At 34.5% G+C, this 12,543-nt stretch overlaps 1 protein-coding gene and 1 long non-coding RNA gene across 4 annotated transcripts in view; both read left to right on the top strand.

Annotated features, from left to right (window-relative positions):
• The window catches only part of agtr1b (angiotensin II receptor, type 1b), a 250,778-nt gene that overhangs the window by 168,512 nt on the left and 69,723 nt on the right, over window positions 1–12,543 (top strand). The window lies entirely within an intron of this gene.
• LOC141380812 (uncharacterized) lies at window positions 4,847–7,822 on the top strand. The gene is made up of 2 exons (XR_012399679.1): window positions 4,847–6,673; window positions 6,727–7,822. It is a non-coding gene; the product is annotated as an uncharacterized lncRNA (long non-coding RNA).

The raw sequence follows: 12,543 nt of genomic DNA, 5'->3' as shown, positions 1-12,543 counted from the left end.
CTTTGGGCCCATTAGTACCAATTCAACACCACAGCCCGAGTATTGCTGCTGACCATGTCCATCCCTTTATGATCACAGTGTACCCATCTTCTGATGGCTACTTTTAGCAGGATAACGCACCATGTCATAAAGTGTGAATCATCTCAGACTGGTTTCTTGGACATGACAATGAGTTCACTAAACTCAAATGGCCTCCACAGTCACCAGAACTCAATCCAATAGAGCACCTTTGGGGTTTGGTATGGGAGATTCACATCATGGATGTGCAGCAGACAAATCTGCAGTAACTGCGTGATGCTATCTTGTCAATATGGAGCAAAATCTCTCAGGAGTGTTTCCAGTATCTTGTTGATTCTACGCCATAAAGGATAGGGGCAGTTCTAAAGGCAAAAGGGGGTCCAACCCTGTACTAGTAAGGTGTACCTATTAAAGTGTATATAAGCTATAGACTGTTAGTGACTTGGGCTACTGTAAATGTAAGGCTATGGAATATATTGTTTAGAATCTGTTAAACTGAGGTCTTCGTTTTCGTTCCATTACATGCGAAGTAGGATGTTCATTCAGGTTCACTTTTTGTGCTATAACTAGTAGTAAAGAGGTAATGATTATATTGGTAAATCACTCCATCTGTGCCATTTTTCGTAAACTGAACTAAACAAAATACTTAGTTTAAAAGCTAACTAGCAAGATTTAGATAAAAGAGTAACTAAAATGGAAAAAAAGTCATAATTAAGACTTCTTATCGCCCAAAGATCAAAATATGAGCTTCATGCCTGCTATTACATGTTAAAATCACATGTCAAAAACACACGCTTTTTGATGTAAAAAAAAAAAAAAAGTGATCATGTGATACTTTTTCAAAACCACGTTTAATGTGTTTCAAAAGTTGATTCAACTGAATGTCTTTCTTTGGTCTACTCTGAAACTGTTTACTATGCTAAAACTATTATTGCTAAAGCCTAAACTAAAAAACTTCAATGTTCACAAACTTAAATGTTCACAAATTTACTCAGTCATGTAAAGAAATGATTAAATAATTATTGTTTTTTATTTAGATATATTATGGCAGCCTTATATCTAACATTGGGGCAAAATTTGAAGATTATATTTTAAATTTAAAATATATATACTTAGTAACATAAATGATAACAAATAAAATAAATATCAATACATATAGCAATAAATATTGTCATTAAGATATTAGTAACTTAATAATTAGTAAGTTATTCGTTTCTAAGCTTAACGTACATGTCAAATTTTAAAATGAAAGTGTAATCTAAAATATTATGTGTTACGTCTAAAACATTATATATCATGTAATTACACTGTGAACGATTTTTTAAACGCAGCTAACTGTAATATAATCTTAATATGCAGTATGTAACTGTATTTTGAAGTTGCATTGTGAAAATTACAATAAAGTTATTATACAATTTTGTAAATGCATATACAGTACAGCAAGATAAATGGTGATGTAAATGTAAATACAGTATTTTGCTGTAATTGATTTTTACAGTAATTTACTGGCAAACTCCTCTAAGTAAGTTACTGTAGATTCTACAGGAAACTGTTTACAGTGTACATCTACCAAATAACACATTCTAATTATGAACATAATCATTTCACACCAATTACATCTCTAGTTCTTATAATTTTCCCTCTTCCCATATATATATATATATATATATATATATATATATATATATATATATATATATATATATATATATATATATATATATATAWATATATATATATATATATATATATATATATATATATATATATATATATATATATATATATATATATATATATATATATATATATATTCCTCTATTCACAAATGTCTTTGTTCATGGTTGAGGTGACTCACTACAGAGTCACCGACTACTGTTGTAATAATGCAGCATAGATGTCAACTACAGAGATTGAACCCGGTCTTCTGAACCGTGACACAAGCGCTGAATATTACTGACCACAGCTAAGCAGCCACCGGTCAAGGCATTACAATCTATTATTACTCCACATCACACAGTCCACCTGCTGATCCTACTACTCTAAAGCCGTTGGACTTGAAAGCCTGTTGAAAATTGGTTTTCAGCGCAATGTACAGGTTGTATATTATCATGCGCCGCAATATGTGATGCATGCTGTGCTCAAGATAATCCCTTCCCCTGGTAACAACAATATACAATCTAGAATCTTCATCTAAAATATATAAGAAATGCACATTTATCGTGGGAGAGATTTGAATAGTTTTTCTTACCTCAGATTTTTTTTCATCGCATATTTTGGTTTGTTTTTACAAAGCGAGTTGATGTTACTATGAGTGATAATTGGCAGCGAGTCGCAGATGCTTATAGACAGAGCGAAGCTTGAAGCTAGAATTTCGACATATCATTGCTCAGAAGTGTTTAGAAAGTGCTCTGAGCGTGCGTGACATAACGTGTAATATAATTAAAGTCAAAAGCTCTATACAGCCAAATATGGGGACCCAAAATAACTCTTAAGAAATTAATTTCAACACTTTAAAAGTGTCTCATGGGGTCCACTCCCAACAGAGTTAGATCAGCACTTTTAAAAGTGTTGGCACATTGACACCTACTCTGTAAAAAAATTATATGATCAATTAGTCAACATGTGTTTTTAGGTCATTGTTACTTATTAAACTAAGTTAATCATGTTCTAACTTAATTTTATAAGTTACACAAACTGCTTTAATGCAGTTTAACATAATATAAGTTCAACTGACTCATAAGGTTAATTTGATTCAGCTTAAATTTAGGGCAACCAGGATTTTTTACAGCGTATAATAGGATTAAAAAGTAACTATACTTAACACCACCCAGTGTAAAATAAATTTTATGTTGGTGTTTGTTTGTTTTTTACCACAATCTATTGTTATTTTATTCAGCTTTCTTGAATGTAAATAAAGATAAAAAAGACTGTACATTGGTAATTGACAGCGAGTTACAGATGCTTGTAGACAGAGCGAAACTTGTATTGAAGCCAGAATATCGAGATATCATTGTTCAGAAAGTGTTTAGAAAGTGCATGACATGTAACATAATATATTTAAAGTCAAAAGCTGTACACAGCCAAATATGGGGACCCAAAACAACTCTAAAAGAGTTCATTTCAACACTGAAAGTTTTTCATGGGGTCCTCTCCCAACAGAGTTAGATCAACACTTTCAAAAGTGTTGGCACATTGACACCTACTCTGTAAAAAATTATATGATCAATTAGTCATGACAACACATGTTTTTAGGTCATTGTAACTTATTAAACAAAGCTAATCATGTTCTAACTTAATTTTATAAGTTACACAAGCTGCTTTAATGCAGTTTAACATAATATATGTTCAACTGACTCATAAGGTTAATTTGATTCAGCTTAAATTTAGGGCAACCAGGATTTTTTACAGCGTATAATAGGATTAAAAAGTAACTATACTTAACACCACCCAGTGTAAAATAAATTTTATGTTGGTGTTTGTTTGTTTTTTACCACAATCTATTGTTATTTTATTCAGCTTTCTTGAATGTAAATAAAGATAAAAAAGACTGTACATTGGTAATTGACAGAGAGTTGCAGATGCTTGTAGACAGAGCAAAATTTGTATTGAAGCCTGAATATCGAGATATCATTACTCAGAAAGAGTTTAGAAAGTGCATGACATGTAACATAATATATTTAAAGTCAAAAGCTGTGCACAGCCAAATATGGGGACCCAAAACAACTCGAAGAGAGTTCATTTCACTGAAAGTGTCTCATGGGGTCCTCCCCTAACAGAGTTAGATCAACACTTCCAAAAGTGTTGGCACATTGACACCTACTCTGTAAAAAAATTATATGATCAATTAGTCAACATGTGTTTTTAGGTCATTATAACATATTAAACTAAGTTAATCATGTTCTAACTTAATTGTATAAGTTACACAAGCTGTTTTAAGTCAGTTTAACATAATATAAGTTCAATGGACTGATAAAGTTAATTTGATTCAGCTTCAAAATTTGAGGCAACCAGGATTTTTTACAGTGCACAATATGATTAATTTTAACTCTGGGTAGAGATAAAAATGTAACTGAAAACCACCCGGTGTAAAATAAATGTAATGTTGGTGTTTGGTGTAATTGTTTACTACGATATATTGTTATTTTATTCAGTTCTCTTGAATGGAAATATGGTAAACATAAAAAAGACTGTAATTTGGTAATTGAGAGCGAGTCGCAGATGCTTGTAGACAGAAAGTGTTAGAAAGTGCATGACATGTGACGTAATATATTTAAAGTCAAAAGCTGTAAGCAGCCAAATATGGGGACCCAAAACAACTCTAAGAGAGTTCATTTCATCACTTTTACCAACAGAGTTAGATCAACACTTTCAAAAGTGTTGGCACATTAGCTATGTTTCTATCCAAAAATGTGGATTAACTTTATGCACTAAACTGGAATATGGCATAAAAGATGTGCAGCATTTTCATTCAATGAGTCAAAGAGAACAAAATCTTCAATTCCTGATTAACTTGCGGCAAATATCAAGAAAAAAAAACTAAATTTGCTGCGGTAGAAACTGCGGGAATCTTTTCTTCATTTAATAAATGACTTGCACCTCAGAAGGCAATCCTGACATGCTGTGAATGCATGGTGGTGTTTGAAGGCATGGAGCACAGGCGCTCTTGATTCGTTAATAATATAATTACACTAATACTGAAGCGCTTAAGTGTTTCCATCGCAGTTTATGTACAGCTATTCTTATCGAATAAAAAGTTTATCCTATTCAATTATGCGCATATATTTTTAATGCGCATTTTCAAAATGCATGCGCATCTTGCCGTTTCCATCAACTGATTTTTTATGCGCATATCCATATCCATATAGGGTTATGGAAATGTAGCTATTGACACCTACAATATGATTTATTTGAACTCTGGGCAGAGTTAAAAATGTAACTATAGTTAACACCACATGGTGTAAAATTAAGTTTATGTTGGTGTTCGGTGTCATTTATTACTACAATATATTGTTATTTTATTTAGCTCTCTTAAATGTAAATATGGTAAACATAAAAAGACTAATAATTAAAAAAAAAAAAGTTTTTATTTGAAAACATTTACCATTTCAACACTTCATTTAGTTTTAGTATAGCACCAAATAGGCTTTATCATTTTTATTAGAACAGTCAGTATCAACAAAATATGTATGACCAGTGCTTAAGACTGTTCCAGTCCTTTGGTCTACACATAGAAAGAGCTGGCATATCTACAAATGTTTTGACAATTGAATTTGATGTTTCACCAGAGCAATTTGAAAATTCAATATAGAGTCACTCTAATAGTTTTCCACTAAAATTACATCTTAAACTCCAAACTTGGCTTGCAAATCTTTCACTTCTTTGGTCATCAATACCAAAGTCAGCAGTTTAAAATTGTGACTTCATTCTAAGTAATTAACCAAACAATACATTTACACCCATATTTCCTTAGTGAAAATCAGCAAAATGCAAACACTGAGGTAGTTTGACTCACCAACTGCTATTCTGAAAGTCAGATTGAAAATGGCTTCTGGAAAGTTCTTCAACTCTTCTTCAAATAACACCACCAAGTGTTGGATACCCAACTCCTAGATTTTGCACTGGACCAAATCAGCTTTTAACTCTGATTATATTTGTTTATCAAAATCTAACACTATAGTGTCAACACTTCTCAACTCTGAAATGCTTCAACACCCAGAATTTAACTCTAATAAATTTGCAGTGTGCTCAAGATAATCCCTTCCCATGGTCACAACAATATACAGTCTAGAATCTTCCTCTAAAATATATAAGAAATGCACATTTATCGTGTGAGAGATTTGAATAGTTTTGCTTACCTCAGATTTTTTTCATCGCATATTTTGGTTTGTTTTCACAAAGCGAGTTGATGTTTCTGTGAGTGGTAATTGACAGCGAGTCGCAGATGCTCGTAGACAGAGCGAAGCTTGTATTGAAGCCAGAATATGGAGCTGCGATATCATTGCTCAGAAAGTGTTTAGAAAGTGCTCTGAGCTCGCGTGACATATGGCGTAATATATTTAAAGTCAAAAGCTGTACAGACACTTGGAAATTTTAAGCGCTCTTGAAACATCTGGGGTGTGAAGTTCCAGATCTACACTGTTAGATTTGTTAACCATAATAAAACAGCACTGATGGTTATCAGATCTCAACGCCGCCTCAGAGGACTCTGTTTTTGGTAACTCACGACTGACTCGATTTGATGCATATGGTTATGCGTCTGGGGAACTTTGAGAGGAGATAAAAGATGTTCAGTGCTTGAAAACAGACATAATTATACTACTGTAACTCCACAATCTTTATATCATCTACACACAAAAACACACACGCAAAGAAACACATTTTGTTGAAGAGTTGGCAGTATTATGTGGTATGTATTTGAGTTACTACCATCAAAATTATTGTAGGGGGTGGCACGGTGGCTCAGTGGTTAGCACTGTTGCCTCACAGCAAGAAAGTCGCTGGTTCGAGTCCCCCACAGTTCAAAGACATGCGCTGTATTTGAATCGAATATAATAAATTGGCTGTAGTGTATGTGTGTATGTATGGGTGTTTCCCAGTACTGGGTTGCAGCTGGAAGGGCATCCGCTGTTTAAAACCATATGCTTGATAAATTGTTGGTTCATCCCGCTGTGGTGACCCCTGATGAATAAAAGGACTAAGTCGAAGAAATAAGAATGAAAACTATTGTGGTTTATATGCTAACAAAGCACATTGATTATTAAATTGATATTAAAATATGATATTTTAAAGGGCATAAAGGATATTAAGTTTAATTCTTACTGCATTTCAAACCACAATATTTTAGCTATTTGTTTAAAATATAATCAAATTTAGTGTAGAAATTTATAACGGGATATATTTTAATTAATACATCAGAATAAGCATGGTTACATTGAAAGACATTGTATTTTCTAAATTATTTGGAACAATACTTGGGAAAAAATAGATATTTAGTATGGTTTCTTCACATTTAAAACACTTGGTTTAATTTGAACATCAAAACGAGAAGTCTTGTCTTTTAAAGTTACTCTCAGAAAACATTTCAACAATTTTGTATTAAGAGTTTGTCCAGTTTGTCTCCTGAGAAATGGAACTATTTTATGTATTGCCAGAAAATTGGCCAATTTATATGAGTTCATTCAATTTCAAACCTCACTCCATAAACCCAGCCATCATCGGGGGATAATAACATAGTGTTAGAATGTAAAAATGAGAATCATACAAATTAGCAACTAAATACAACAAAAAAGGTAGGAATTAAGATTATGTTGATTTTGTTTATTTGTGTTAACCATTTCCACTTAATGAATATAATATCATCTGATCTATAATTTAATATATTTAAAACTGAACTTTTCCTCAAACTACTGTTCGGAAGCACTTTAATATTATATAGATCAGTGTTTGGAAGTTAGTTTGGAAAAGGCTAATTTCACAATCCTCCAAGAACTGGAAACATTAATGGGAAAAAGATTAGTGCACAAGAAATTGATTAAGCCTGTCACAATGTCTATTTTTGGTGGTACAATATATAGCAACAAAACTGATTGTGATAAATAATATTATTGTTATTTTCAGACCATATTGACACTATAATAAAACCATAATGCAAGTACACTCTTCCAAAGAACACATCATATTTTATTCTTAAGAATATTTTGTTTATTTATAGTTCATTTCACATTTAAATAGTTAGGTATTGGAATCAGACTGTGAAAACAGATATCCTAAACAAATAAATAATATTAATAATACATGTTAATAAAAATGTAAAAGTTAAAAAGAACTAGAAAAAAGCATCAGATCTGTTTTCATTCATCGGACACCCACAAGAAAATATAATATGGTAATTTATAGTAAATACTAGAGTTTTTTTTTAACCATACTGACACTGACACCTCCAATAGAGATGTACAGTAGTTAGAATTTATTTTTTTTTTTTTTTATGGGCTATGTATATTGCATCACCAAAAATGATTGAGGACATTTACATGTGTTGTGCAATAAGTCGATATATTGATTATTGTGACAGGCCTAAAATTGATCAATGTAATCAATGAGTGAAGTTTGTGATATTTTGTGACATCAGCTTGCTTTGTCAACCTAAAACATTCAATGCTTAAAACATTTGTGCTTTAAAGGTATATAAACTTATTACATTCTCTTACTAAGCAACAGGTTACATTTTGCTTGGTATCTCATTCATGTTCCATTGAGTTGCAATCACACTGGAAAAGCATTACATGACAGGTTTGACCAATAGACCTTTTTAGGAAATTAAATATTGCTTTGTGTATTGTTAGTTGAATTTGTTTGAGTACTTCTCCTACCAAGCAACGGCTAACATTTGTTTGGTTTTTCAATTATGTTCTAATAAGTTACAATCACGTTCAAAAAGTACTACAGTACATGGCAGGTTTGCCCTATGTACCTTTTTAGGAACTCAAATGTTGCTATATGTATTTGTTTGTTTGATTTGCTTGATTATATCTTTATATATATTATATCTTTTCCTTTGAGTTACAGTCACATTCAAAAAGTACATGACAGGTTTATTCTGTACACTTTATTAGGGAATCAAATGTTGCTTTGTATATTTATTAGTTTCATTACTTCTCTTACTAAGCAACGAATTGCTTTCATTTGGTATTTAAATTCTGTTCTATTGATTTATATTCAAAAACTATTACATGACAGGTTTGACATATAAACCTTTTGCGGAAATGAAATGTTGCTTTATATGTTTGTTTGTTACATTTTAATTTCAGCTATTTCAAATGCACACTGTTCATGGTGAGCGGTAAAAAGAGAAAAGATATAGATAAAAGAGGCCTATTTTATGGCTTAAAGCCAGAACCTGTTCGCATTACTATTATAGTCCTCAAAGATTTCCTCATTCTGTCCCATGTGAACGTTCTTGTTTGAGGAGTCCCTGATCAAAGTGGCTTCTCTCAGATCTTCTTTATTAGATTTTACACTCGCTCCATAGGGGAGCAGGAAACAATACTAAACACGGCGCTTTGAGTGAACAGATATTTATTTTCCCACAGATCGATCAAACCCAGCGCAAGTGCAGCAGGCAAACCTGTCACTAATTTAAGTCAACAAGCAATGTTAAAAACCCCCAAAAATTAGCTTGATTTGTTTCAAGTAAATGTACGATGTAAATTTTAAACCGCGAATCCTACGAGATTTGTGATGCAAATCAGTACATCAAATCAACATGTTAATCCAAATATTGTATGTCATAAAAACAAATATAGTTTGAAATATCCTCTCTCGCTGAACGAGGGGAGGGTGGATCTGTCCTTTAATTGGCAGGGCAGAAGTTTGCTGTGGGAAGAGTTCTGCTTGAATGAGATCTGGGCATGGTGCCAAGCGAAGGGAAAAATCTTCTTCGTCTTCTGTCTATTTCTTTCTCATTCTCTCCCCCTATGACAGCCGTGCTGTTCGCTCATCATTAGACAAGGCGTGCTGAAGATTCCGAATTTGATTTTAATAACGTAGATGTCTTCATTACGTGCCGTGCAGTCGGGTGATAATGTACTTCCTCAGCATTGTGAGATTGTCATGAAAATCCCTTCTCCCTTCTGTTCTATTCACCGCTCAAGAGCAATCAGGTGTTTGTGGCACGTTTCGCACAAAACCGACTGCTCCTTTACAGTAGCGTTGGATCTGGATCGAAGGGCCTTTCTTTGCCCCCAAATTAGGCAAGAAACAACCTCTTTGTCATCTGATTGCCTCTTTGAGAGTTTATTGTGCCAATTGTAAATCATCGTAGTTGCTTCTGGAAACATATGCAAGGCCCCACGCTCAGTATTTCACCCGGCCGGTTTTGAAAAGCGGCCCGTCCGAGTTAATGCAAAGATCTGAGACATTAATCTCCCTAAAACTGTAGCGGAGGGTATTAGAATGTTCTCGTTTTTCTTTGAGGTCAAAAGAATTTGATTGAGGGCCAGGAGACCCAGCAGGGCCCTGCAGCTCATGGCTGCTCTTCCCCCCTTGCCCTCAGGCTTGGCCTGGTCTGTGTGAATGCCAGAGGTTAGGCTGCCATTTTCCTCCCTGTTGCTGTGTCGCCATGACGACGGATATAGAAATCACACAAGAGACATGGGCAGGCAGGGAAACAGACCTAGTGACACATGCTGGCGCAGACGTATGAGATTTCTTGTGTGGGATTTAGAGTGGATGCGTAAATACGAAAATAAAGCAGCGCTCAAACTGTTTTAGTGACTTTGGTGAGTAAACAAAGTGTTCTGCGACAGTGGGTTGTGCTTGAACAGTGGTTTTATATCATCTTAGTCTACCCAGCTTGTAGCTCAACTTAGGACTTGGGTTCAATATGCAGGGAAAGCACCCACTGATTGGATATACCTGAAATGCAAGTGCTCTGGATAAAAGGGTCTGCTAATGACTGCAATCAACAAAATAGTTATACCAATGATCAACCAAATTAAGACCTTCCTATTATTTCAAGCCATGCTGTGTTTTGTTGTAGAAGCAAATGCATGTGCTGTGGCTACAATATCCGTTTGGTAGTCTTCAACATGTCAAGACAGTGTGCAATGTTGCACAAAGCATGGGAGGCCTCTCCTGGCCAACAGTCTTATTCTTAACGGTCTTATTTTGTATCTTAAAGGCTTGGCACATAACCCTAAAATCGAATTTAAAAAGGACAGTCAGTATGTTCCCTTTCTGGATTAGGGCTTAAGGAATCATTTGGCTCTGGATATAATCGGTCTATGGCAAAACCTTAAGACCTCTGAAATTATTCTGTAAAGATTAAGCTAAGAATGAAGTACTACTGCTAGTGTTGTAAATAGCAAAAGCAAATGCATGTGCTATGGCTACAGATGTCCGTTTGGTAGTCTCAAACATGTCAAGACAGTGTGCAATGTTGCACAAAGCATGGGAGGCCTCTACTGGCCAACAGAGTCCTCACACGTATGACATAGTCAGGGGAATAGGTATACCTTAAGAGTCTTAGAAACTATATTTTATAAAGGGCATGTGCAAATTAAGTCTAAGGCTTGTTAATCAAAATATTGTTTAGTCGCTTTTCACAAGCTTATTTATTAAATTGTGACCTTAAGATTTGTTCTTAGCTGTAATTCTTTCATGACATTAAAAAGGATGTTCCCCAAACAGTCAACTCCAACAACGTTTTTTCAGAACAGTTCAATATCCCTGTCAAAATCTTCACACGCTTCATTGAACAATAAAAATCGATACCATTAAACACTTCTCTGAAACAAACGCTAGCACCTCTCAGGAGACCCAGTGAACTCCTATGTTTTTTATATAAATATATATTTTACAGTTCTGTCAATAACACATTCTGGAGATCTTAAATACTTCATTACGTCTCAAAGCACAATATTCTCTTATGTTTTCCCTGCCTGAACCCTTTCACGCAACCTTTTGTTCATGAGCCCCACATCATACACTTTAAAAACCAGGGATCGGCCCATTGTGAGGTGTATCATACATCATATTGAGTATTATCTCCATAACATTAACATAATCTGCTGTTCATGGAACAGGGCAAAGGGGTGAGCAGCCAATCAGGCGTTTTCTCAGTCGCTAACCATTTGCCTTAGCCTTTGTTTCCTGTGAGCATTCCAATTCATTCACAGATGTATAAGCAATTTTTAACCTTTGTTAGGCAGAGGTGGAAGTGCTTGACATAATCTTGCGGAAACAGACTCCACCGTCGGCCAGATGACAGGTCATATTAAGTCCTCCAGCTGAACTCAGGCACTAGCGAGCTAACCTCAAGTGCGACCATAAACAAGCAATACTCCACAGTTTTGTCAGGCAGTCTTAGTTAGTCACCATTCTCGGCCTGAAGGCAATGAAAGTAGGCTGAGGAGAATGTGATTAAGCTGCATTTAGTTCTAGCTTACTGACTACGGTACATTTACTGAGATAATTACAACATACTGTAGTACCAACCTTTGCGAGACGTACCCTAGATAGACTACCCCTAATATAGAAATCACGCTGTGGTATTTTTAGGGCTAATCTACCCCATACAAGAATATTCATTATAGATGTAGTAGTAGCAGTTGTGTGAATTCACACTGATGCCTATTAAAACTCTAGTTCTATTCAGTCCAAATCGGTTTGTCATTTGGTTTTAGGTCATTTGTCACAAAATGTGGAACTCTTTGAGTATCCTTGCATATCATATTTGCAACACATCTTGTGTATGGGTCTTATTTTGTATCTTGAAGGCTTGGCACATAACCCTAAAATCGAATTTATAAAGCACAGTCAGTATGTTCCCTTTCTGGATTAAGGCTCAAAGAATCTTTTGGCGCTGGATATAAACGGTCCAAAATCTATGGCAAAACCTTAAGACCTCTGAAATGGTTCTATGAAGATTAGGCTAAGCATAAAGTACTACTACATGTGGGTGACCTTGATGCTATCTGTAAGAAAGATGGGATTCTTGCTGGGTAGATTTTCCTCTTTCCTAAG

The sequence above is a fragment of the Danio rerio genome, chromosome 24 (assembly GCF_049306965.1).
Source record: "Danio rerio strain Tuebingen ecotype United States chromosome 24, GRCz12tu, whole genome shotgun sequence".
Classification (NCBI taxonomy): Eukaryota; Metazoa; Chordata; class Actinopteri; order Cypriniformes; family Danionidae; genus Danio; species Danio rerio.
This window is presented reverse-complemented; position numbering and strand designations above follow the sequence as displayed.